At 36.7% G+C, this 24,947-nt stretch overlaps 1 long non-coding RNA gene across 1 annotated transcript in view; it reads right to left on the bottom strand.

Moving 5' to 3' along the window:
* Window positions 1-21,256: 21,256 nt before the first annotated feature.
* LOC309862223 overlaps window positions 21,257-24,947 on the bottom strand; it is a 147,570-nt gene continuing 143,879 nt past the window's right edge. Inside the window, exons 4-5 of the long non-coding RNA XR_014310360.1 lie at window positions 22,548-22,636; window positions 21,257-21,560 (exon numbers count right to left, since the gene is read on the bottom strand). This is a non-coding gene — a long non-coding RNA (uncharacterized lncRNA). The remainder of the gene's footprint in view (window positions 21,561-22,547; window positions 22,637-24,947) is intronic.

Below are 24,947 nucleotides of genomic sequence, written 5' to 3'. Positions count from 1 at the left end.
TAGCTCAGTGGGTTAAGCCTCTGCCTTCGGCTGAAATCATGATCCCAGGGTCCTGGGATCAAGCCCTTCATCGGGCTCTCTGCTCATTGGGGAGCCTGCTTCCCCCTCCTCTCTCTGCCTGCCTCTTTGCCTACTTGTGATCTCTCTCTGTCAAATAAATGAATAAAATCTTTAAAAAAAAAAAAGTCCTTGTTATAACCAAAGTTCAAATGACGAGAGCTCTGGTATAATGTTATCATATTGAGACGAGAAAAAAAGGAACACTTGAAGAAGTGGTGCTAACAGACAGAGATGAGAAATGAAACTTGTCATTCTAAGAAAATGTTGATAATTGGGCCAATGGCAGAAGTATTCCTTCTCTGACCACGATAGCTACTTTTAAGTTTGATTTAATTTCCTTGACAAAAAAAAAAAAAAAAAAGGAAGCTCACTCTGCTATGTACTTTCTTGTTAAACCAACACTAGTTAATTTATTAGGTATACTTCAAAACTCCATCGGCCTGAGAAGTTGACAATTCACTCATGGAACAGCCTTCCCCAAGGATTCAGAAATCTAGACTTCCTTCTCTTGAAGATATACTACATCAGAGGGCCTCTGAGTCCTTCCTTTGCTCTGGGTCAGTAGAAGGTAAGGAGCCTACAGAATTGATCTGGGAGTTCTGATGGGCCTAGTCTGGTAGAAAACCACATCACATTTCATCAAGTAGAACTTAGTCACAAGGCCTGACCCAACTGTAAGAGGTGAAGAAGTAATTTGATGGACAACTAGTGAGGGTGTCCTACTAAAGGAATAGGTATTTATTCTTTTTTTTTTTTTTTTTTAAGATTATGAGAGAGCTCACAAGTAGACAGAGAGAGGGGGGTGGGAAGCAGGCTCCCTGTTGAGCAGAGAGCCTGATGTGGGGCTTGATCGCGGGACCCTGGGATCATGACCTGAGCGGAAAGCAGAGGCTTCAATCCACTGAGCCACCCAGGTGCCCGGTATTTATTCTCTTTGAGCCTATTTTCTCAACTATAAAATGAAAGGTTTGGATTTGGTACTTTCTGAGATCCTCCCAGTTTATTAAGTTTTGTGTTGTTGTTGTTATTTGAGTGGTTTCTTAACCAGTAGTGGAAGAAAGCAGAGCAGAAGCCAGAATATTTCTACCCTTTATTTATTATAGGATACATGCAGAATAATGTCCTATGCCTTCTTAAGACACCTTATAACATTATTCTAACTGATGAAAAGCAATGTTCAAATGATGTATTTCATGGCATCTTATTAGCAATTACTATAACACTGATCACAAAGGATTTACATCACATATTTCTTTCCTGTATTTCTAGATAACCACAGATCTTTCTGTAGTAATGACAAAGAGTATATACAAAAGGATAATGTACTTCCTTAGACTTTTACTTAATTAACACTGAATGGAATTATGCTTAGAATAAATAAAAGATGAACAGCTCTTCTTTTCATTCTTATTCTCTCTTTTCCTAACAAAAATAATTTATAATTTCAACTTTTCCTGCTGCTTTTCCAAAATCCTAGTTTTAAACCCAATCAAAAGATGCTAACATATTCCAAAGTGAGAGAATGCTTTGGATTCTGTACTACTCCTGTCTTCTTCATCTTTAAGAGATTTTAAGTCTTTTCTTTCCCAAGCTGCCAGTTACACTGAATTGTTCTGAAATGTGAATGAATTTTTTTTGTGTAAATATGAACTTCCATCGACTACAGCAACAATAAGAACTTCACACTTGTCATTTACTAAAACCTGCCTTTTGAGCCCTGTCAGTCATGGGCCTCTACATGTGTGTTTCTTGGTTGGAGCAGTGTTGTTTTATGGCAGCTTCTGTTTAGGAATTCATGTTGCTACTTGGCATTTATGTAGTTCAGCTGTTAGAGAGTCAGAGTAAAAGGAAAGAAAACATGCAGGAGTGAAGATTTCAGGAGCGAAGAAGGAAATAAGAAAGGGCTCTGGGTTATGAAATAACAATGCCAGCCATGTGGCAGCAGTAAACCACAGGCACACCCCCCTGGTTTAGGACAGACAGGGTAGCAGAGCAGACACAGCTCACATCCATCCTGTTGATCTGGGTGGCCGAGTGCTATTATAAAGGGCAAGTGTTGCATGAAATATTAGTTACATTCAACTTTCCAGCTTTTTCATTCCTTTACAACACTGAGCTTGATTACAAGTGCCACTGAGTTTAGATGTGCTTAACGCGAGACAAAGAGACTCTGGAAAAGACAGGCATGCAAATGAAATACTAAATACCAAAGTATTCTTTGGTCCCTAACCAGAGTTGACAGAACTGTGCAAGATTCATAATGTGGGCTCAGATATGCCCAGAAGATCAGATATTTATCCAACATTTATCTGCATAAAACCATATCCCTTGGGGGCTCTTGCTTTTTAATGGGAAGATAATAGGAGTAGGCTTTCTCTGGGGTTCTCAGACACTTTGAGCTTATTAGTCTTAAGTCACTAGGAACCTTGCATCTAGAGATTTGAGGTTCAGGGAACAAACTTTTTTTAGAATACGTAAACAAAAAACAATGTAAATTAAATTTCACCCCTTTTCCATGTAACTCCCGGAAAGGTAATATAGGTTCTCAATCTGGTTTAATGGACATCTTCTATTTGTGCTTGCCAAGGAGAAAATATAGTTTTCTATGGGTTCTTCAGAAGATGTAGCTTATAAAAAGAGCTAAATAGAGGTAAAATTAAAAATGTATAGAAGTTAACAAATTTTCTTCAACAAAAAATTACTTTCATTCTACAGGTGCTCTACATCTTTAACTAAATAATTTGAGACTTGTGTGTAATGCATTTTTTTATTTGTTGTGAAGTCCATACCATAACATATCTATGTTTTATTAGTATTTTAATACTGGTATATTAATATCTTCATATTATCTTTGTAGAAAACCTCTCTAAAACAACCAAATGCGAATGACTATGAATAACAAATGATACCATCAGACTTTGAGATATAAGGACAACATATTTATAGATCTCATTCATTTTAAACTTTTCTGGCACATACATATATTTTACCTTCATTTATGCTCACCCATTTTAGTTTAAAAAAAAAAAAAAACCTTCAATCTAATAACTGAAATGGTATATCCATTACAGCTAAAATTATCCACATACCATATGTGTATTGATAGTGCCCAATAGTAAGAATGCTTTGTATTTGGACACAAGGAATAATTTCTTATACCTAATATCTCTTCACTTAAAATGGAAAAAAAATGACAACTAAGGGTATATACAGCAATTTTCAAGCACTTACGGTTCCCTCCTTTTAGTAATTTGCCAAACCAGAAGAGTAAATTAAATTGCCTTGCTTTTCTCTTCCACACTTAAAAATGTATTTCCACAACTGTTAGAGACTTAGTACTTTTTTGTTCTAATATAACTAAGTGGTTAAATGAGGCATAGAGTCAATCAACTTTGTGTTTCAAAAGCTCAGCAACAGAAGTATTCTTTTTTTTTTTTTTAAAGATTTTATTTATTTATTTGACAGACAAAGATCACAAGTAGGCAGAGAAGCAGGCAGAGAGAGAGGAGGAAACAGGCTTCCTGCTGAGCAGAGAGCCCGATGTGGGGCTCGATCCCAGGACCCTGGGATCATGACCTGAGCGGAAGGCAGAGGCTCCAACCCACTGAGCCACCCAAGCGCCCCCGAGAGAAGTATTCTTAAGGTAACAAAATACTAGATGACTTAAAAAAAAAAGTTAATTATCAATTAACACCTGGGTGATTCCAAAAGAGGTATGAGTTAGACTAGGACAGGATCTCGAGCAGTGTTATGCCAAGCATGGTACAATAGTGGGGATTTACGGAGTTTTCTTTTCCAAAAGGAGCTGATGGTATAGTTTTAATTGACTATTAGAAATAAAGTCTTAAGAGATTTAATACATGAACACTGTAAAAGCGTACAAACTAACATGTACTCATAGCTTACTTTTGAAACTGGCTAGTGCTCCGGCAGCACACCTACTGCGGTAAGAACAATCTTAAAGAGGATGAGTGTGGCCCCTGCACGGAGAACATGTACATTCGTGAAAGGATCTGAGTATATCAGTGAGTGCCAGGGACTAGGGGAAGTGGTGAAAATACTGACTACAAAGGACCACAGTGGAACTTTCGGGAGGGTAACAAAAATGTTCTGTATCATGATTGTAGTAGCGGTGATATGACTGTGTTCATTTGTCAAAATTCATCAAATTGCAGTCTTACAGCTGGTGATTTTATTGTGTGTGAGTTATATCTCAACAAAGCTAAAAAAAGAATTCTGACTCTTTCACCCCATGCACTAATTTGGATAATACAATTTCATGAAAAGCACAGGGACTTTTCCCCTCTATCCTTCTTTGCTTAAGGAATTCAGGCATGGCAGAACAAGCAGATCTTTTAACAATTTATCAAACTCTTCCAATCAAGTACAAATTCACCATATTTAGATATTGAAATAAGTCATTATTTCAATGGGGTATCTAATAGCTGCTTATCATTAAACTAAAGGAAATAATGAGGAAACATGGAAAGTACTTTTTTTTCTTTTTTAAGATTTTATTTTTAAGTATTCTCTACACCCAGTGTGGGTCTTGAACATAAAACCCCAAGATCAAGTGTTGCAAGCTCCACAGACTGAGCCAGCCAGGCACCCCTGACTAGACAGCAGAATGATCAAGTACTAGTCATGTGCTGTTCTCAAAAAAAAAAAAAAGAGAGAGAGAGACTTTAAGGACAAAGTCTTTCTTCAAGATAAAGATTATTCACCTTTTGATCACACCAAGATCTAATTTCCTTCTCTAATCAAGTTAAAACTTGTACATTCGTGAAAGGAATTTTACAAATTTTAAGTTGTTTCAAGTTAAAACTCTGAAACAAATATATACGCACGTTATGCACATAAAATGAGTATGTGTTTTTCTGTCTCCAATACATGCGTTGAGGACAACAGAAGGTTGTTTGATGAAATCAAGAATATGGAAAGGGTTACTTTTGTCTTTTCTCCATCCAGACTTTTTTTTTTTTTTTTTTGGCAGACCAGTCTGAAGAGGTGGGAAAAAATGAAGCTTGAAGAAAAGAAAATTGAAGCTAAAAACAACAGAGAAGATTGATTAACCCCATGTTATCAGGTTAAGTGTCAACAGCAAGGAGCTACTGGGCTTCTGCTGTGTTTTCCTCTAAACTTTCAGTCTTACATCCGTCAAACCTCAAGATAACTATCCATCATGGAGTCAAAGTGGCGAACAACTGTGTGGTCCTTTGATAAAAGACAGTGTCACAATTTGTCTCCTTCTCTTCCCACAGATCACCTCTAACGGGGTAAAGCCAGGCCACAACAGCTGCAAAAAGCCCAATGACATTCTTCAGTATAAAAGAAATTCTCGGAAAATACGTACAGCAGGAATCTAAACAACCTTCAAAAAGTATCTAAGCTCAATGATTATTTACTTGTTCTATGACAATTATGTTTGTTCTTCCTAGACACTAATGTTGATAAACCACTTTTTAAGTATAATTAAATGGCAGGATTGTGATACACTTTAAAAATGTGATGATCTTAACAATCCCCTGAGAGCTACAATGCAGCATCTATATAACTAAGCAACATTTAAAAACTATAGATGGACTATATTAGCATTTATGCAATGCCTATAAAGAGGTAATTCATACATTTAGATGTACAACAGAATATCATCTATGCCATTCAAAAATGGAGAGCCCCATCCTCTCTGGGCAAAAAAAAATCTGCCTAAATAACAAAGAATGCTTAGTAGTATAGAAAATGACTACATCATAATATTAGGAGAAAGAAAGCAAACTTTTAAAATATGAGTTATGATTACAATTATGTTCCTAAATATTCATGGGAAAAAAGTGTTTGAAGGTTTATGAAACATACCAATTGGTGTACTAGAGTAGTGAGGAATAATTTTTTTCTGCTGTGTTACTCCTTGACATTTTTTTCTCTACACACTTGAAAACTAACCAGGTTTACAGTAAGACTCCCTTCCCTAATATTCCACATCTGCAAATATTGGTTTTTAAAAAATCACCAGCTCTGAATCATCACCAGCAAAGAAGAGGTCATCTCAAGCTGACCTGTAACTATCCTATTATGGGCCAACAGATCTCAGCTTCTTGAGTAGGAATAGCTCTATTCAAGGACAGTGAGAAAAAAGTAATCCTAGGTAACTGTTCTGACACTTCGTCTTGCCACTCAGTCTTTCCAGTGGAATGCAATTAAGTGGAAATGAGGGAAGAGAATTAAAGATTTATGTAATCAGTTCAGAATCTCATGGAACACCCTGATGACCAAGCAAAGGAGTTATTCTGCTCCATCCTGAGCACATTTCTCCCCTTAAGTTATAATATAAATTATTTTGCCTTCACATCTGCTCTTGGAGTTCATTTTAGACTGATTTTATGTGCATAAAAATATTTAAGAGGGAAACACTGAGTTTCCCTAGGCTTCATGCCACCTTCTGAGAAGATAGCCCCTTAGCCCATATATGTCCCCCAACATTCTCCAGCAGTCAGGGTATCTGAGGTACATTCTTTATTGTCTCAAAGGCATTTTAGTATATTGGGTTTTTACCAAAATGCAGATATCTATTAAGGAAGTGTAATTAGCTAATATCATTTTCAGTTAACATTTTTCTTGGGAATGGAAAAGGATATGGGGAAAGAAAAAGAAAAAAAAAAAAAAAACCTACGAGAATGAGACAGCAGCTATGAAGAGGAACTGCCAAAACGGAGAGAAGTTTATTGAAGGGGAAGGGAGGAACAAAGCAAATGAAATCTGCTGCATTCACCATTTGATCGTGGGCCAATCCTGTTGATCCTTGTTGAGTAAAAAATGTGAACTTTAGAAATGGAACAATTTGGATTCAAATCCTATCTCTACTGCTTAGTAATTGTGAGGACATAGACCAGTTACCTAACCTGTCTCAACAGTGTGTTTTTCCTTACCGGCCAATAAGGAAAGTAACATATACTTCATGAAAATATTTTAAGTAATAAATGAAATAATTATGCATTTAACCATGTATAATCAGAACTTCACATATGTTCATTACTATTCCCTTTATTTTCCTTTCCTTCTCATTTTCTTCTGCCAATTAGGGATACAATATACTCCCTAAATCCACATTTGCAGTGAGTTTTGAAGCCCTACTAAAGATAGTTAACTAACATAAGGGTCTTCACGGCAGTCAAGACCAGATATCCAAAGGCCATGCTGGCTCCTAAGGATTCTACTTTCTGTCTCAAAGAGAAGATCCAGGTCTGTTTTCTAGCTCTTTCAGTAAACGGCATAGAAACTCCACTTGTGTACATCTTGGATGAAGAATTCAAACTGCCTGTTCCATACTAATCTGTTACAGAACGTAATGAGCTTCCCAGATGTGGGCTGTTTGAGAGAGGAGCCACATGCAGAGATCAGTAGAGAAGAGACTCTCATCACGAGCCCCCAGATGAGGCCTCTAAAATTCAGAGGGCATCGCAAAAAGCTTTGAGAAGCCTGGCTATGAGTGTGTAGTGCCCACTAACTGTCCCAAATCTAAAACTTTACTGAACCTGAAAAACTGACAAAAGATGTTGGTTCTTAATTAGCAACACATATACCCTGCAAACTGAGGGAAAAAAAATAGTTCTAATTGTAGTGTCTTTGGTTTGTCACATACAAGCTGTTTGGAAACCCCAAATTCCAAAGCATTATGAAAAAAATCTTCTAAGGGTGTAGAGTTAAGACATAACTAGAGTACAAGCCAGTTGAGTTTATTTTTAAATTTTTTTTAATTTTTTTTATTTTTAGGATCTATGGGTTAGAACTAAAAACAGCTCTAAACAACAATCTGTGGCATATTAATTGCTTTGTACCTGATCTTCTCATGAAGTCAGGAGTTTTGCCACTGAAAAACTATGAGAAAGATGGTTTCTGCTAGAACCAAAAATTGCCACCAGCTATTCCAGTTTGATGGAAAAATAAAGTCCATATTATGTGTAATAATAATCCATAAGCATGCTCTAACACAGTTAGCATGCAAGTATTATTCCTGAGTGCTTTCAAATAAAAACAAATGTGACTCAACCTTTATACATGGATAATGATGAAATCTGGGTCTATTAGACTAGAAATAGAATGAAATTCCTAACATAAAAAACGAGGGATACTTTGCATGTCCTTTTTCTTTGCTTTACATTTCAAAAGCAAAAAAGGAAAAAAAATTTATTTTTACTGAAGCTTTTCCATCCATGAGGAACCACTTCACACACACCCTAATACATGAATGTATCTTCTGAAGTGCTAAGCATGTGATATACATGATAAAGCATTGCTATTCCCAGAAATATGGCTCTAAAATAGTCATATGTGACTATTCAATGAAGAGAGTGTTTAGGATAGCCCAATTTGAGAAAGCTGTGTTACAAGATCAGATTCTATTTTTAGGCTGGATTTTTCTAGACAGATGTTGAAAACCCATAAAGAGGATTTTAAAAGTGTTATTACTGGTAAGTTATTGCACCCTTAATGTGGTCCGTACTGTGGCAATAGAAGCTTCAGGAAAACATCTTTTCTTTCTGTCTCTTTCTCTCTTTAAACTTTATTTATAGCCTTGCAAAAGACTAGCATTCACATAACCCGCCTTTGCAGGCGTGCCAGAAGATTAATGATATCGCAGTGTTCTTGAGAACAAAAATGTGTCTACCACTGTGTTGAATAATCTCTCCTTTCACACATTAAAAGTGAGATGAGGCCTACTTTAGAAAGCAAGGACAATGTGTCGCAAAGAGTTAGTTGGCTTAAAGACATACCCGTATTGCTATCCTGAATCACAAATTGTTTTCATGCATGTTATCTCGAGAATAAGAAAGCTTTTATCACCCACCCTTTTTTTTTAATTTACATAGAGCCTCAAAATCTGACTTTTTCCAGCATTTTTTACAATCTGTTGCTTGTAAGAATTGAGAATTTAGAGAAAATTGTTCATTGTGACCTCTTTTATGTCTACTCTACTGAAATTGAGCTAACAAGAGTGAAAACAATTTAAAGATTTAAATATGATAGATGTAGTCATTTATGTTAAAGTTACTTTTGCTTAGCTTATAGTAATAATAACTCAATTTTTATTAGAACTTTTTCTGATGCCGTGCACCATGCTAAGTGTTCAATATATGTTATCTAATCCTTGTGAAAATCAAGAGATAGTTACTACTATTATCACCCCTGATGGGGGGACAATTTATGTTTAGAGAGACACAGGACTCACCCTAAACCACTCCTCCAATAAATGACAGGACCACAATTCAAATCCAGGTTTGGGGAACTTCAGTGTCATGCTCTTAATCACTATGATACACTGTCTCTTGGGCAATATTCGTTTAACTAAACTTTTATTCAACCAGGTAATACTTAGAGACTGCTTATAATGAATTTTCAGAAAATTCATCACTGGTATTTAGATATATGCTATATACCAGTCACTGCCACTAGCCTTTGGCATCATAAAAGTGAGTAAAACAAAATTCTTTCTCCCCAAATGTAAATGGGGCCAAGAGAGCCAACTTACTAATAATCACTCAGAGTTTTCTAAATCCACCTAACCTCATATAAAACATTAAAATGCACTCACATTTCACATTTAATATAATCACATAACTACATATGAGTTGTGTTACATTTGCTTGAGATTATTTTTATGGGCAATTTAATAGTCATTAATTTTTCAGGACTTATAGCCAATATATGTTTTCTCCCGAGTCCCAGACATTTTTACCCAGGTTCTCTGTGTATAGTACCTTGGCCCTACTGGGAAAGGCAGAAAAGCAAACTAGGAAAGTGACATAATGTGGTAGGAAAATAATACAGGTATGTGCAAAGAATTATGGGAGCCAAAAGGTATCAATTCACAAATTAAAACTCTGAAGGAAAATCTTGGGGTATGAGTAGGAGTTCATCAGGTAACAAAACCCTCATTTACAAAGCTATCAAGCTACAAAATATGATATATCCAAGAAATGTCAAGTAATACTATATGAATTAAGAATAGTACTTAAGCATCATGACACAGGATAGAGATGGAGACTTACAATTCAATGTATTTTCATTGTACATTTTCTTTCATTGGAAAGAAATTTTAATATACATTAAACTGAAAATTCTGTTTCTTTACTATACTGAACTCAGCAGCTTCGTATCCTCTAAACATAATATAAATTACAATTTTTTTTTTGCTGATACTATTTTATTGCCAATTTCCTAAGGGAACAACACTATTTATTAAGAATATTGATTCATCAGTATTTATAAATCTGGGCTACTATACTATATATATGTACATTCATGCTATTTATAGTTTATATCATATATCCAGTATAAATATTCATCATGTATGTATACCATGTACCATAAATATAGTATAGATAAAGAATAGTAAGTACAGTGGTGCATGGGTTATTCACATGGTTTAGCGTCTGCCTTTAGTTCATGTCATGATCCCAGGATCTTGGGATCAAGCCCCACACTGAATTCCCTGCTCAGTGGGGAATCTGCTTCTCCCTTTGCCTCTGTCTCTTCCCTGCCTTATGCGTGCTCTCTCTCAAGTAAGTGAATAGTAAATACAGAGTGTGTGTGTGTGTATATATATACACATATATATGTATACATATCAGGGATTATATATAAGCTTTATGTCCACAACCTTAAAATTTCTTTCTTAAATTATGGAATATATCTAACAGAACTGACCAAATCCTTTATTTCCCATTAAAATTTTTAGGTGAAAAACCTGACCCCCCCCCCAAAAAAAAAGTCTTTGAGGGTGAAACCATCTATGCAAGTGAGGAAAATCTTAAGTTTGTAAACTTTTTTAAGTAGTTCTCTTAAAAATATTATCTTAAAAATAGGTGTTTTCTTTAATAATTTAGATCAGTAGAAGGGGAAGATAAAAGAAATAGCTCAGTAAAGGAGTCACTGAATTGAGTATCTTTTAAAATGCTGTAGTAAAGATGCTATTATATATTTGTTGGTAGTTAGAAATGGGGGGAGGGTTCTGAGAACAAGACCAACTAAAATAATAAGCCAACCAAACGGAATACTACTACTACAAATTCAAAGCTGTCATGTGAGAACTCTTGGTCTAAATGAAAATGAAAGATTATGGAATTGGGAGGTTATCAAATAAATGAGTTTTTACCTTGTGAAGTAGTAGGAAAAAGGGTGAATAATCATTTTAAAACATAGGCTGAAAAAAATTAGGACACACAATGTAAAAGAAACTTAATATGAAAAAAAGTCAGAGAACTGAGAAAAATTCTCCCCTTAAACTACGATGTGAAGGCTTTAGACCTATGCTTACTAAAATAAATTGGCTGAATAAAATACAACATGTATAACTATTACCTGACAAGACTTGGATTGCTTCCCAATGCCTAGACACTTATCCTGAGACTGACCCCATATTAAATTATGTTATAATGGCATCAAATGGGGCATCATCCCAAGATCACAAAATTCTGGGCCTTAAAATCTTACTCCTAGATTACTCTTTGTTTATTTACACTGATGTTCTAATAAAATTCTTTATTTTCTCTTTTTTTAAAAAACAAAATTATGAGCTTTGACCCATTTTTTACTATTCTTGTCTGAAAGTCACAGTTTATTATACATACACTTATATATTTTTATCCTTTACATTCTAAATGACCAACATAAAGCTACATGTTAAGGATATAACCTTGAAAAATATGGACATGAGGGGCGCCTGAGTGGCACAGTCGATTAATCATCCAACTATTGGTTTCAGCTCAGGTCGTGATCTCAGGATCATGGGATTGAGCCCCATGTTGGGCTCTGATCTCGGAGTAGTTTAATTGGGACTCTCTCTCCTACTACCCCTCACCTCTGTTCTCTCTCTCGCTCTCTCAAATAAATAATTGTCTTTAAAAAAAAAAAAAAGAAAAATATGGACATGATCCTGTTGGAATTTAAATCCAACAGGGGCAGAGAGGTAAACAAACAATTGCAAAACAATATAATACACGTTATAATAATAATAATAATAATAAAAGTCAAGGGGTTATGAGAAATGTCAAGAAAAATTATTTGGAAGAATCAATGTTTTGCTTCCTAGAAGAAATAAGATCTAAAGTATAATTATCAACAGAGACAGAGAAGGGTGGGGAAATTGGGGAAAAACCCAATTTCTGCTATTTCAGGCAGGAGAAACAGCATGTACAAAATGCCAGAGGTAGGAAGGCATGGATTCTACTGAGGTGTGAAAACTGGAGATAAGCAAAGGCTTGTTCACACACAGTCTTATACAGCATGTCAAGGAAACTGAGTATTTAAGCTGAAGTAGGTAGGTAGTTAGATTTGTTCTGTAAAATCATCCACTATCTTGTATATAGAGAATTGAAGACAAGACTAGAGGTAGGGAGAGCAATGGTAACAGTTGGCGTAGGTCAGGCAAGAGGCAAGTTAGAGGACAGATAGCTGAGATAAAGATTAAGGAAATATTTAAGATGAAAAATATGAAGACCTAATATCATATGTGGTGAGCAGAGGGAAGAATGAAAGAAACAAACATAACCCTCAAGTTTAATGAGCAGCTGGGTAAAGGATAGTACCATTTAATGGGTTGGGGGGCACCTGAGACAAGGAAGATGACAAGTCCAATTTTCAACATGTTGAGTGTGAAGTTCATGAGGGATGCTGGTGGATATAAAAGTCTGATGCTCACTACTGACATCTAGGCTAGAAACAGAAATTTGGAAGTAATCAGATTATAGGTTCTGTAATAACTCAAATCCTAAAACCAAGAAAGATTAGCCAAGGGAAATGGATAGACCAAAAAGAACTAAGTGACAAAGGTCAAGCCCTGACAAAGCCTAACATTTAGGGAATGAGAAAAAAAGGAGCACTCAAAAAGGACTATAGAATTGATTGCAGAGAAAACTTGATGGAAACAAGAAGAGTAAGAAAAGAAAGAGGAAGTGCTCAAAAGTGTCCAATATGGTTGAGAAATCAAGCAAGGAAAAAAAAAAAAAGAGAGAGAGAGAGAGAGAAGTCAAGCAAGGCAAGGATTTAAGAGGTGTCTATTCTCCTTGCAGAGATTGTTTGGTGACAAAGAAGATAGACTCTTAGCATATATAAAAATACATATGTAGGTATATACATACATATACACATGTGTATGTCTTTACACACACTCATTCAATTATCATAATAACATCATCTAGTAGGTACTGCTAGTATGCTTTTATCAAGATGAGAAAATGGAGACACAAAGAAGAGACAATTTTTCCAAGGTTATACAGCCAGGAAGTAGTAGAGCCAGAAATTGAAATTGGTTGAGGACTTGAGTGGGAGGTGAAGGAATATAGATTGGGAGTGCAGATAACTCCTTCTAGCAATATCACTGATTTTCAAAGATAGTTTTGTCTGGGCAGATTGTCTCTGCTTATCAGGTTCAAACTATGTGGTGAATACTACCCAAATTGCAGACTGACTTTTGAAATAACAAATGGCTTGTAGAGAAATGCTTTTAAAAATCCAATGTGTTCAAATGGCAGTGATAACAACATGAAAAAAAATTTTTTTCCAATGTACCATCTCCATGAGTTTCGAAAACAGTACACTATTGTTGCTTCTTAAACCTAAAACAAGTGAAACCCTGCCTGGAGCTACTCCAAAAATTATTCCAACACAGTTTTTCCAATGGATCCATCAAAATAACTGGAATCTTGAACAATTAGTTTTAATTGTTAGTAGGTCTTTATGAAGTACCTATTACCTGTATGCATTGTCTGTTTAGAGTGTTGTCCTTCCAGAAACATCTTTAGGAAGCCAGGACCCATTTGGTCAATTTATGCCACCATAGGAAATTAGTTAAATGATAAATTGTCACAAAGTTGAAATTTCTTAATATGGGTGAAATACCACTGATTCGTGTGGAAGAGAAGAAATTCCTCCATAATTTTCTTTTCATTTCCAAATATTTGGGGAATATTGCATAGCCACATTCATCATCTGCTAGCATCTTATTATAAACCATTGTCGGATGAGAAACCACATTAAAGTATTTGCTATTCACAGGATTTACTACTCTACTATAAGTAAGTTTTAACATGGTATGACTGAGAGCATAATTATAATTAGAAAATCTCTTTTTAAACCAGATTTAGAAACAGAGTGATCGTTGGAGGTTTTTTTAAAAAAAAAAAAAAAAAGATATTTAAGTAAAATTATTTAAATTATGAGAGGCCAGAAGTTTTTGGAAAGTTTAGGAAATCATCATTCAATTACAATATTCAAAATTTGGTAGTCTGTTTTCTGTTTCTTCATTAAAAAAAAAAAATCATATCCAGAAAAGAAAACCAATAGTGTGTATGGTTGCCTCAAGATTTTTCTTTGGCCAAACTGCTTATTTTCCATAACGGAATTTCCCAGTGATAGTTTCATGAACTTTATTGCCAGGTTGACTAGCCAAAGACACTCAATTGTCCCCCCTCCAAACGAAGACCTGAAGTAATGCTGAACACAACGAACATGAAATTGGGAAAGACATTAATTTGGTTTTAACCACGAAAGGCATAATACTACTTAGACTAGCCAAGATTTTGGAACAAAATAAGTTTGTTTCCAATATTCTAATATGTTACATTGGCCATGTCAAAATGAGGTTACATTGTCCCTAGGACAACCCTGAGATTCCTGAGGCACTCCTCCAAACCTCACTGTTCTACTAAACATGAAGTCTATCCTGCCACCTCGGAAAGAGATTATAGTGCCCTCCTCCACTGACAAGAGACATTTTAGCAGTTGTAGCCCTGTGCTTGGCTGCAGGCCTTATTTTAGCATTAGACACTGGATTTTCAAAGGTTATCTTTCCTAAATTAAAGGAAGAGTGAGACTGATGATGTGAGGGCTCCCCTATGCTGACTGTGGTCTGCTTACATAAAAGATTCTGTAAGTTTCCCAATAAGAAACCATACCTTCCAGGTGATAAATGGGTCAAATTCACAGAATATTAAAAGTGTGGGAGGCAGGCTAGGAGAAAAGAAGGCTTTCCTGCTTTCTATTTCCAGAGTGTAGTTTAACTGGGATACTCACAAGATTTGGTCTAAAGAAAGAAGGAAAGCCATGAAGTAATAGAAAAGTGCTAACATAATAACTAGGAAACACCTCTGTGATCTCTTTCTTTTTATTTTTCTACTACTAAGTGTTTTTTGTACTTTCTTCTTTATTTTTAGCCTCTTCTCCACTCCTTTCTATTTGTCCTAACCTGTCCCCTCATAATGTGAAGTACACATAACTGTCACTGTGGTTATGTGATCCAGTGCGAGCTGTACATAAATCCTTTGATTCAGACAATTACCATTAGATTCAAACACAATTACCCAGTAGATATCTGCCTTATATGAACTCCCACTACCCACAGCACAGAAAATTCACTCTTCCTTTATTCCAAGGGTTATTACTAGGACCAGATAAAAACAACCTCCCACACCATTTTCATTCTAGAATCAGGAACCCTCACTGAACATACTTGTTTCCATTCTATTCCCAATTCTCTTTCTCTTCTGGCTGATAAAAAACTGAAGTCCTGGGTCTCAGGCCAAGTTACAAGGAGTATAAAAGAACACAAAAGAGAGGAGAATTGAAAAAACAAGTTTCCATGTTAGTCTTGATAAAAGAGGAATTGCTATCTAGCTTTCTTGCCTCCTAGTCTCATCTCCCTCTTATGTTAGTGAAGGAGCAATCTCCTTTTTGCTTTCTCAGTAATAACCATCAATCTTACCTATCAGAACCTTTCTGCGATATCCTAAATTAGCTTTAGTTTTTGTAATAAAAGTTGGCATGAAGTCTCTTTTTTTTTTTTCTTCTTCCAGAAACGGTATATGCAACTAGAAACCAGGTATCCTCAAGTCTACATTCCTCACTCAGTAATGACAATTAATAATCCACTTTGGCTCAAAAAAGCTAAATGTTCTATCAGCAATATCTTCTTCCATTTTCTAAACAGAGACTCTTGAAGACACTTAGTGAGCACACTAAGACTACAGAATCAGCTGATGCTAATGCCTTCATAATGGTTCATTACCTATTTCCCTTTTCTTCTAGCTTACTTTGTCAATTTATTTAAAGCACCTGTTTTTTCAACCAACTACATTATATTGTTGGTTACAGCAGCAAGACCAATGTCAGAGACAGGTAGATTCAGGGTGGCTTAGTTCTGTATCCTGACTGATATGACTTTCATTCTTTGTCATTTTGTCAGAAGCATCTCAAAACCCAGAAAGAAGCTATAGAGACCAAATAATCTATTCCTCTGTCTTCGTACTGTTAAAAGATTACTTTTCATATTTGAGGCACTTGAGGTCTAAAGAGGTTAAGGGACTTTATGGATGTTCCTCTGTTAACAGTAAAAGGCAACAAATAGTCCATACCTCCACACACTGTTATGGATAATACTGTATGCTATTTACTGCGTCCATGAAAAACAAAGTAAAATAGCCTATTTTATGCGGTAAGTTTGTAATCTTGAAAAAAATCCATCATCTACACATAACACCCAAACCACTATATTCCAATGAATCAATCTATCAGCTGTGTGAACTGGAATGAAGGAACAACTTCTCTAAACATCAAACTCCATTTTCATAAAATGAAGAAAATAATAATTATTCTCTTAGAGTTTTTTGAGAACTAAATAAGTTAATACAGAGAAAGCGCCTAAACAGTGCCTAGCATGTATTAGGCATTCAATAAACAGTAGCTATTATTCGTCACCAAATCCTGGTGGTTTAGATATTAAAATAATTTCCCTTACAGTTTGAATGAGATGTATTTAGGAAAAATAAAGGACTGCTTTAAACTACAGGTAGTAAACATGGAATATTAACCCAAGAAACCATAGAGGCTAGATACATAAGCAGCTACCTAAAGGGGTTTTATAAACATGGCATTAACACTTGACAAAAAAGAAAAGAGATTGATGTGAGGTTCCCTGCTTCAGGTTGACAATAAAAGATGAAAACTTTGTTCTCGGGGCGCCTGGGTGGCTCAGTGGGTTAAAGCCTCTGCTTTCGGCTCAGATCTTGCATGAGTCGGGGAACCTGGGATCGAGCCCCGCATCAGCATTTAAAAGACCTGAGGGAGGCCCGTTGTAGCATTTGCAGCTGGAATGAGGGAGCCTGCTTCCCCCTCTCTCTCTGCCTGCCTCTCTGCCTACTTGTGATCTCTCTCTCTGCCAAATAAATAAGTAAAATCTTAAAAAAAAAAAAAAAAAGTAAAGAAAGAAAAAGAAAACTTCGCTCTCTTACCAATGTGCTTTGCAGTTATTATCAGATTAAGCATAACATGGCCCCATTAGGTAGCAAGGCAGCCTATCCAAAATCCCTGACTTCGTCAAAACACAGGTAGGAATGGTCAAAGCTGAGAGGTGGAGACGCCTGTGGTGCAGGAGGGGCAAAATACAGCGGGTCCTGGCATGTGCAGTTACGGGCGTTTTAAGACATTGCTTATGGGGAACAGAGAACGGGAGGAACAAAATCCCTCTGCTACACTTAGTCGTTTACCCAGTGGCTCAGCGGAGGCCTCTCAGCGTGGTGCCGCACCCACCAGCCTGCGGCAGGAGCACTGCCGTCCCTGGGTAGCCGCTTCTCTTACCTTTCTAATGCAGGGTGTCCGGGTCTCTGTGGGGCAGGAGGTGCTTCAGCCGCACCCCCAGCTTCTGGGATTCTCGCAGTGGGGCCTAGTTCATAAATAGTTGTTGCCTGTTCTTCTTGGGAGGAGGCGTGAAGTCAGGGACCCTCTGTGGCGCCATCTTGGTGACGTCACCCTCCCTCATTCCAGCCGCAAATGCCACAACGGGCCTCCCTCAGGTCTTTTAAATGCGGACTTCGCTGGCATTTAAAAGCGCCACACCGGCTACTTATTTTGCTTTGGAACCATTCTAGCTATCCAATTGTGACTGTCCAGGGCATGCCAATCTTACTCTTTTAAACCCCAAAAGAAAAAGCCCCATCCAACGACAAAGTTTTTAACTATCTTGGTAAACGAGATTCCTTTTCCTAGTGGAATTGGGTTATTTCTACGTTCTACTAACACCAGGACTGAATTATAACAATGATTAGCCGGAATTTACAAGACTGCTTCTTTACAATGACACCATTAGCATTGTAGATCAACATTCCTTTAAGAATGAAGATTAAGGGGTGCCTGGGTGGTTCAGGTGGTTAAGTGTCTGCCTTGGGCTCAGGCTCAGGTCTTGATCCAGGAGTCCTGGGATTGAGCCCAGCATCAGGCTCCCTGGTCAGCAGGGAGTCGGCTTCTCCGTCACCTCCCTCTGCTTGTGCGCTCTCTCTCTCTCTCTCTCTTTCTTTCAAGTAAATGAATAAAATCTTTTTTAAAAAAAATTAAGATTCAGATTGGTTTTTAATTTTGTTTGAACTCCTTCACTCTTTGCTGGTTAAGTGTACTGGGCAGAGTGGTGAACCAGTGAGTCCTGGAAAGGCTAATGCCATCATTCAGTATTCTAATAACCATTTTTTTCCTCATATCAGCTCTTCTGCATGTAGAAGAACAATTCATACACTTGCTAAAGCTAGAAAAGTGAAGCATCCAGAGATACTGCTTTCCAATAAAGTAATAATGCTCCATTAGCTGTTTTGCTGTTACATGTTTTACCACAGATGTCTCTTCTTTAAGCTGCCTTCCCATATGTGGCCCTGTGATAAATTTTATCAGTGGTCAGCGGGAGAGGGCTGCAGGCTGGGCAGTAGCACAGTGGCTTTTTATCTAGCTTAGTTCCCCCTGCCATGCCCCCCACCCAAAGCAGCATTTTCTTGGCGTAATTTATGTTGTGGCATTTCTGTCAGTAGATGTGGTGTCAGCAATTTGTGTTCCTAATGGAAGTTTACATGGAAATGAGATACTTAGCCGCAGAATAACATTAAAGATGGGATAAAACTAATAAAAATTGTAATGCAGAGGTGTTGGTGCCTGCTCATATATTTTTTAAAATTCTGAAACAAGGATTGTCTTTTGCCAGAAAAGTTTGTTTTCCAAGTCTAAAATACTGGCATATAAGTGGTATGTATAGAGTGCACCCATTCACAGTTAAAGCTAAAATTGTGTCAGCACATATATTAGAAGCTTCTACATTCCAGAGGCCTTATAGTACTGTCATAATATTTTAAAATAGGTTTTCACACTAAAAAAATAAAATAAAGTTTAAAAAAAATACAATAAAAGTTCTCTTTCTTTCTAAATTTAAAATTTTAGAAACCTGCAGGTTTAACCAAAATCTGTGTTGTTGGTACCTTGGGAAAAATATCCACATATGATGTATATTTTTGTAAAGTTAAAAAACTCAGCCTTTTGCAAGTTTTATTGGAGAAATCATTTCACTGATTGAATAATCTTTGTCCCTATACAGTTTACCATAATAAGATTTTCAACTATTCCATGGCAGGATATTGAGAGCATTTAGAAATAGCTCTGTGTTGCATTAGAAATGAAATAGAAGCATTGTTTAGACTCCTTAGCCAAAGGCCCCTGAGATAGCCCAAACTCTAGAGTTATTTAGACTGTCAGCTTCTCTAGCTTAAAAAAGGCTTTTACACAAATATAAAATCCTTATTCATTCTGAGTTGCTACAGACAACAGAAGCAGAGGTAGTGCTATTTCATGTATCTACCACCTCTGCTACTAGCACCTTCTTTTCCTCACAAACAACATGTTTCCCAAGAAGCAAAGAAGGAACATGGACATCAGGAATCCTCGAGACGGAGTTAACCATGTTATCATAGGGAGCTTCCCGCTATTGAATCAGCAACAAGCAGATTTTATCACTTACATTTTCATGTGTTTTAAAGTATTGTAAAAATAATGGGTTTAAGATATTTTTAAAATATCTTAATGACATTTTCCCCTTAACTAAATTTCATGGTTGACCCATCCATCATGTGGAGTCTATCTTTAAGTATTCAGTACTATTCTGAGCTGAATGTGAAATGATAGTTCTTTTATGCACAAAGATGTTCAGAAGGGGAGATTTGCTTCTGAGAATGATGCCTGCTTTTCTGAAACAATTTTCCTCCAGTCAAACTGGCAAGAAAGACCTGAACTCCATTAGTTGAAAATTTTCACCCTTTTGAAGTGATTTAAGGACCTGTCCTTAGTCATTTTTATTAAAGATGAATGTTTTGAAATTCAGTCCCTATATCCAAGGTGTATCTACCAGAGTCCTGCTAGAATTTTGAATAGACAGCAGAGCAGCATACATACACATACCAAAATGCCAATATATGTATTCAGTTTTGTAAATACACCTTTAAAAATACTTCACCATATTTAGCCACTCCTAAATATGTATTTACACAAGTCTACACACTGTAAGTGTTTACCTGGGAGACAGGAAAGGTCTCTCTGGTAAATAATATGGGTTTTATAGCCTTTCATGAAGGAATTTTTTGTTTGCTATGTAAAAAAATCAGCTCCTCTCAGTTATAATTTAATAAAATTTTTCTTTCCCTGTAAATTTACTGCGTAGCTCTCGAGGTAAAGCCCTGCAATGTTTAAAAAAAAAAAAAAGACAACAGTGGTGTTATCTTTGGGTACAGAGTGGCTTTGATTCATTTTGCTAAAAACTACAGAGGGTAGAAAGCACGAATATGATTTCTGAAAACCAAACAAATAAAAATAACCTGTCAGATATATTTTTGAGCTAAGGCTATTGAGTAATCACGTATTTTTTCAGGTTAAAAAGAAATCAAAATCTTTAGGAAGATCAAAATGATTTAAACTACTTTGCCCTGAATTTTCTAGATCATTGATTTAATTTTATACTTTATATTACATGAGTGGGTATAGGTTAAACGTTTTCAACTGATAAGCAAAATTGTGTTAAAGCCAATAGATGAACAAATTCTTAGAGAAAAGCAGCATTGCCCAGTACACCAGTCCAAGGACAGGAAATGTTCAATGCATGCTCTTAGCTTGCAAATACATGGCCTTGAGCAATTGAGTTGATCTTACTTACGCTTTTGAATTTGTAAATTAGGTTGTGATCTACCTAGAGCTAAAGAATGATGGATCTGTATTCATATATTAAGTACTGAATATTAATAGAGGAAAAAATATGTTTTTAAAGAAGACACGTTTTCCTTTTTTTAATTGAAAGATACAAAGTGAGATAGAACATGATGCTTGGAATTAAAGAGATGCCCTGTTATTTGATAGATTCTCACAATTTATTCAGCCTCACCTTCCCCATCTTTACTCTCCCCTTAGAATCTTAAGGCTTTTGAAATCACCTAACATTAATCAAGTGGCCCCTGACTTTCATGAGCCACTTTAGGGTCCCAGAAATGGACCTGGCTTAATTTGGAGTCCTTTAAAGTTTTGGGGGAGGTTCTTCCGGAAGGGACCTCTATCCTAACCAGCTCACTTCCTCCTGGAAGATAAATGTGCAGGATTTCCAGCAGCTTGTCTCTGGAACCACTGAAGATTTTCCTGTCATCAGTGGACTTAGAGACCTACAAGAGAAGAAAAAAAGAGAGAGGCCCCTTACATGAATTCTAAAGACACTTAATAAATTACAGCTTTACGGTTAAAGGACTCCTCTTCTCTTTCTTTGTTCTGGGTCTTTCAAGAATTTTCTCTTTCAGAATTTTTCTGTGCATGGGTGCTTGTGCACAGAATATATACGAGTTTGATTTACACTGAGAAGGTGGGAAATATGGCCATTTTGGGAAAGTCCAGATATGGAAATATTGCAGGCTTTTTTCAGGATAGAAACATATCAATTTTTTTAATGGGCCCAATTATTTCACCCTCACATAAAATGCCCATTGAAATTTGTCAATACAACACAGGTGCTTCTGTGCCTTCCTATCCTATCTCATTTCTAAACACAGCTTCGAGGAGATCAAGTTTACACACACACACACACAAGCAGATGAGAAAATGTTTATATCTCATATGCAGATATCTTAAAGCACTTTACTTTTAAGACTTTTTCTTCCACTATTCTTAAATTGTTGAAATATGGGCTATCATATAAGATTAAAACAATCCTTTAAAATGAAAATATGATTTGTTTTACCTTTAAATGTACTAGAAATTTAAATACAGTGATACCCTTGATGAACATGGGACAGGGGGTTTTACAAACTAGGTCACTAATTCAAATCTGATTCAGAGAGCATATAATATCCTAGAGCCATCCATTAGGAGTATCTAAACTGAATTCAACAAATAAATATCTGATTATCTTTTTACACAAATTTTATTATACCTATTCTACCAATTGAAATGGAACATAATATACTACTCGTGTATTCAACTTAAACTTTTGAAAACCATTCTGTATCATCTCACATATTCACAAAACAAACAGAAAATCCATTGTGTGTCAGTAATACCCACACATGTGCACTAAGAGACACAAAATATTCCCCACCTTCTGAGTATAAATCGGCGGGATATTATTCTCTCAGCTTTCACCCTAGATCCTCACATACCTATGGACATGGCAGGTTAGAAGGATGACTCCTGCGTACAGCAAATCCATTCTGGCCATGGTGAATTATGTCCCAGAGTACTGCAAGAACTAACAGAGGAGCAAAATCACTGACCCTTACATTGGAATCACAGCCTGTTAGAAGAAGCACTGCCTTCTGTCTCTTAGTATCTCTTAGACATTAGAGAAAATACAATTTCTGTTCAATTACTTCTGACCTGTCACTCCACGCCTTATCGCCATTAAGACTCAGGCACAAGTTTAGAGAGTCAGAGTACATGACAAATACCTCCTATGCTAACAATGGCCTCTCCATCTCCTTGCCTATTTTCCTGGAAACCAACATATGCACTTTGACCCTCTTTTCTGAGGATTCCTTTCTGAAGCTATGGCAAGATTTCAGAATTCCTGAGTTTGGACAGAGGCTGAGACCCACATCTCTTGGGATGAAGATATATTGTGAAGGAGGCTCAGCTAGAATTAAATCACAATACTTTGTGTGGCTGACGAATGTAAAATTCCTAGATGACAGTCCTAATCCAGTCTGCGCTGGTTAAATCAGTCCTGATGCCGTGGTGCTTAGTTCTTAATGCTACCTTGTAAGACTGCACAGTATTCACGGAAGAGAATATGGGGTCAAAAAAGAAATACAACCATATTCTACAGAGTGCAGTTGAAAGCACCGGGACTGCTCAGAAAAAAAAAACAAAAATAGAGGGAATTTGGAATTCCTTTCAATATTTGAATGACTGTAACACAGAAGATGGAGTAGGCTTATTCTGCAGCTTATTCTGGCCGAAGATAAAGAGCTTCCTATGAGTTTGTGCTGTCCCAAGAAAGAATGGACTAGCCTGCCTCAAGAGAACCTAGACAGCATCCAGCACAGGCTCGACAGCCTCCTGGGAGTTGGGCTGGATGACTTTGAAGCCTCTTCCCAATGCTGAAGTTGAGTGAATCTATAAAACTAACCCAGCCAGGAGAGTTCCGAGACGGCCCAGAAAGCAGTTTCAGGATACTGTCACACAAAGTCATCCTAGGCATCCTAGGCATAACCTCATTTTGGCTGCTTCTAAGTCCAGAATTTCTTTCAAGGAGGCTGAATTCCCTGCATTGAGTGTGATTGTAAAAAGGACACGGATTCTCCCATCAAAGAACCCCGGTTTGGAATCCTGGCCCTTCCATTCTAGTAGTTGTATAAATTTGAGGAAGTCAATGAACCCAAGAATCTCAGTCACAAAATTTAGGGTTAATATTCCCATCTCACAGGGTAGTTGTGAGCATATTAAACCATCTGTATGCTACCTGGTGTTTGCAGTAGGTATTAACTGTTGTAGGTATATAAGTAAGAACATGGTATAGATATCAGGCCTGAAAAGCCCACCTCTAGATCTCATGGTAGAGATGGTCATATTGCAGTAAGCTCTGAATGCAGTGAGATAGGGTGCTGTGTGTCAAGTACCTGCTTCTAAGAAGGTTCCCTTTTCCATCCAGAATACACACATTTATGTTAATCTGGAAAGAAAAAAGATCCTACTGTGGAAATTGTGCTATAAACATATAAAATGTAGTAAATGAAATAATAATCACAGTGATGAACTTTCTCAAAATTTACATGAGATGAATAATGCAAAGGCAGAGGAAATTATTCTCTACTAGCAGCAGAAATCCTCTACATAGCTCCCTCTTAATTTCAAGATGCTTCTAGTAATGCAGTCTTTCTGATTATTGTTGCTCCTTTATCTTCTTAAAATCAAATCACCTAAGGATAGAAGCATTGGTCACAAAGACAATGAGATTTGCTAGATTTCTTTTCCTTTTTTTTTTTTTTTTAGATTTATTTATTTCTTTATTTGAGAGAGAGAGGACCAGAGAGTGAGCCTACAGGCACACTAGCGGGGAGTGGGGCAGAGGGAGAGGGACAGAAGTCCTCCTCAAGCGGAGTCCTTCCTGAGCCAGAGTCCAAAGCGCTCAATCCCACGACCCTGAGATCATAACCTGAGCCGAAATCAAGATTCAGATGCTTAAGCAACTGAGCCGCCCAGACACCCCGCCTGATTATTAAAGAGATTCTTTTAGCTTTCATCAGAGGACTCTTAAATTCCCAAACTAAAAGTTGTGATTTTCAACTAAAGGGGTGATTATTTTCATATATAAATAGTCAATGAGTTTAAAAGTGGAATCAAAGATCTCTGATTTGGTCAGTCTTCACAACATGCATGGGGTATTTTTTGATATAAATTTATACTTTTACCATCCTTTGATAGACACTCACAACCATTTCTGAGTTCTTTTCAATTCACACTGAATTCGTAGTATTAGCTACAATTCCTACTAAGATGATTCTGTGTGCCCAAGAAGGGATGATTAGATTTGATGGAAACATTTACTCCTGACTTAGGTT

The sequence above is a fragment of the Mustela nivalis genome (genome assembly GCF_964662115.1).
Source record: "Mustela nivalis genome assembly, chromosome: 3".
Lineage (NCBI taxonomy): Eukaryota > Metazoa > Chordata > Mammalia > Carnivora > Mustelidae > Mustela > Mustela nivalis.
This window is presented reverse-complemented; position numbering and strand designations above follow the sequence as displayed.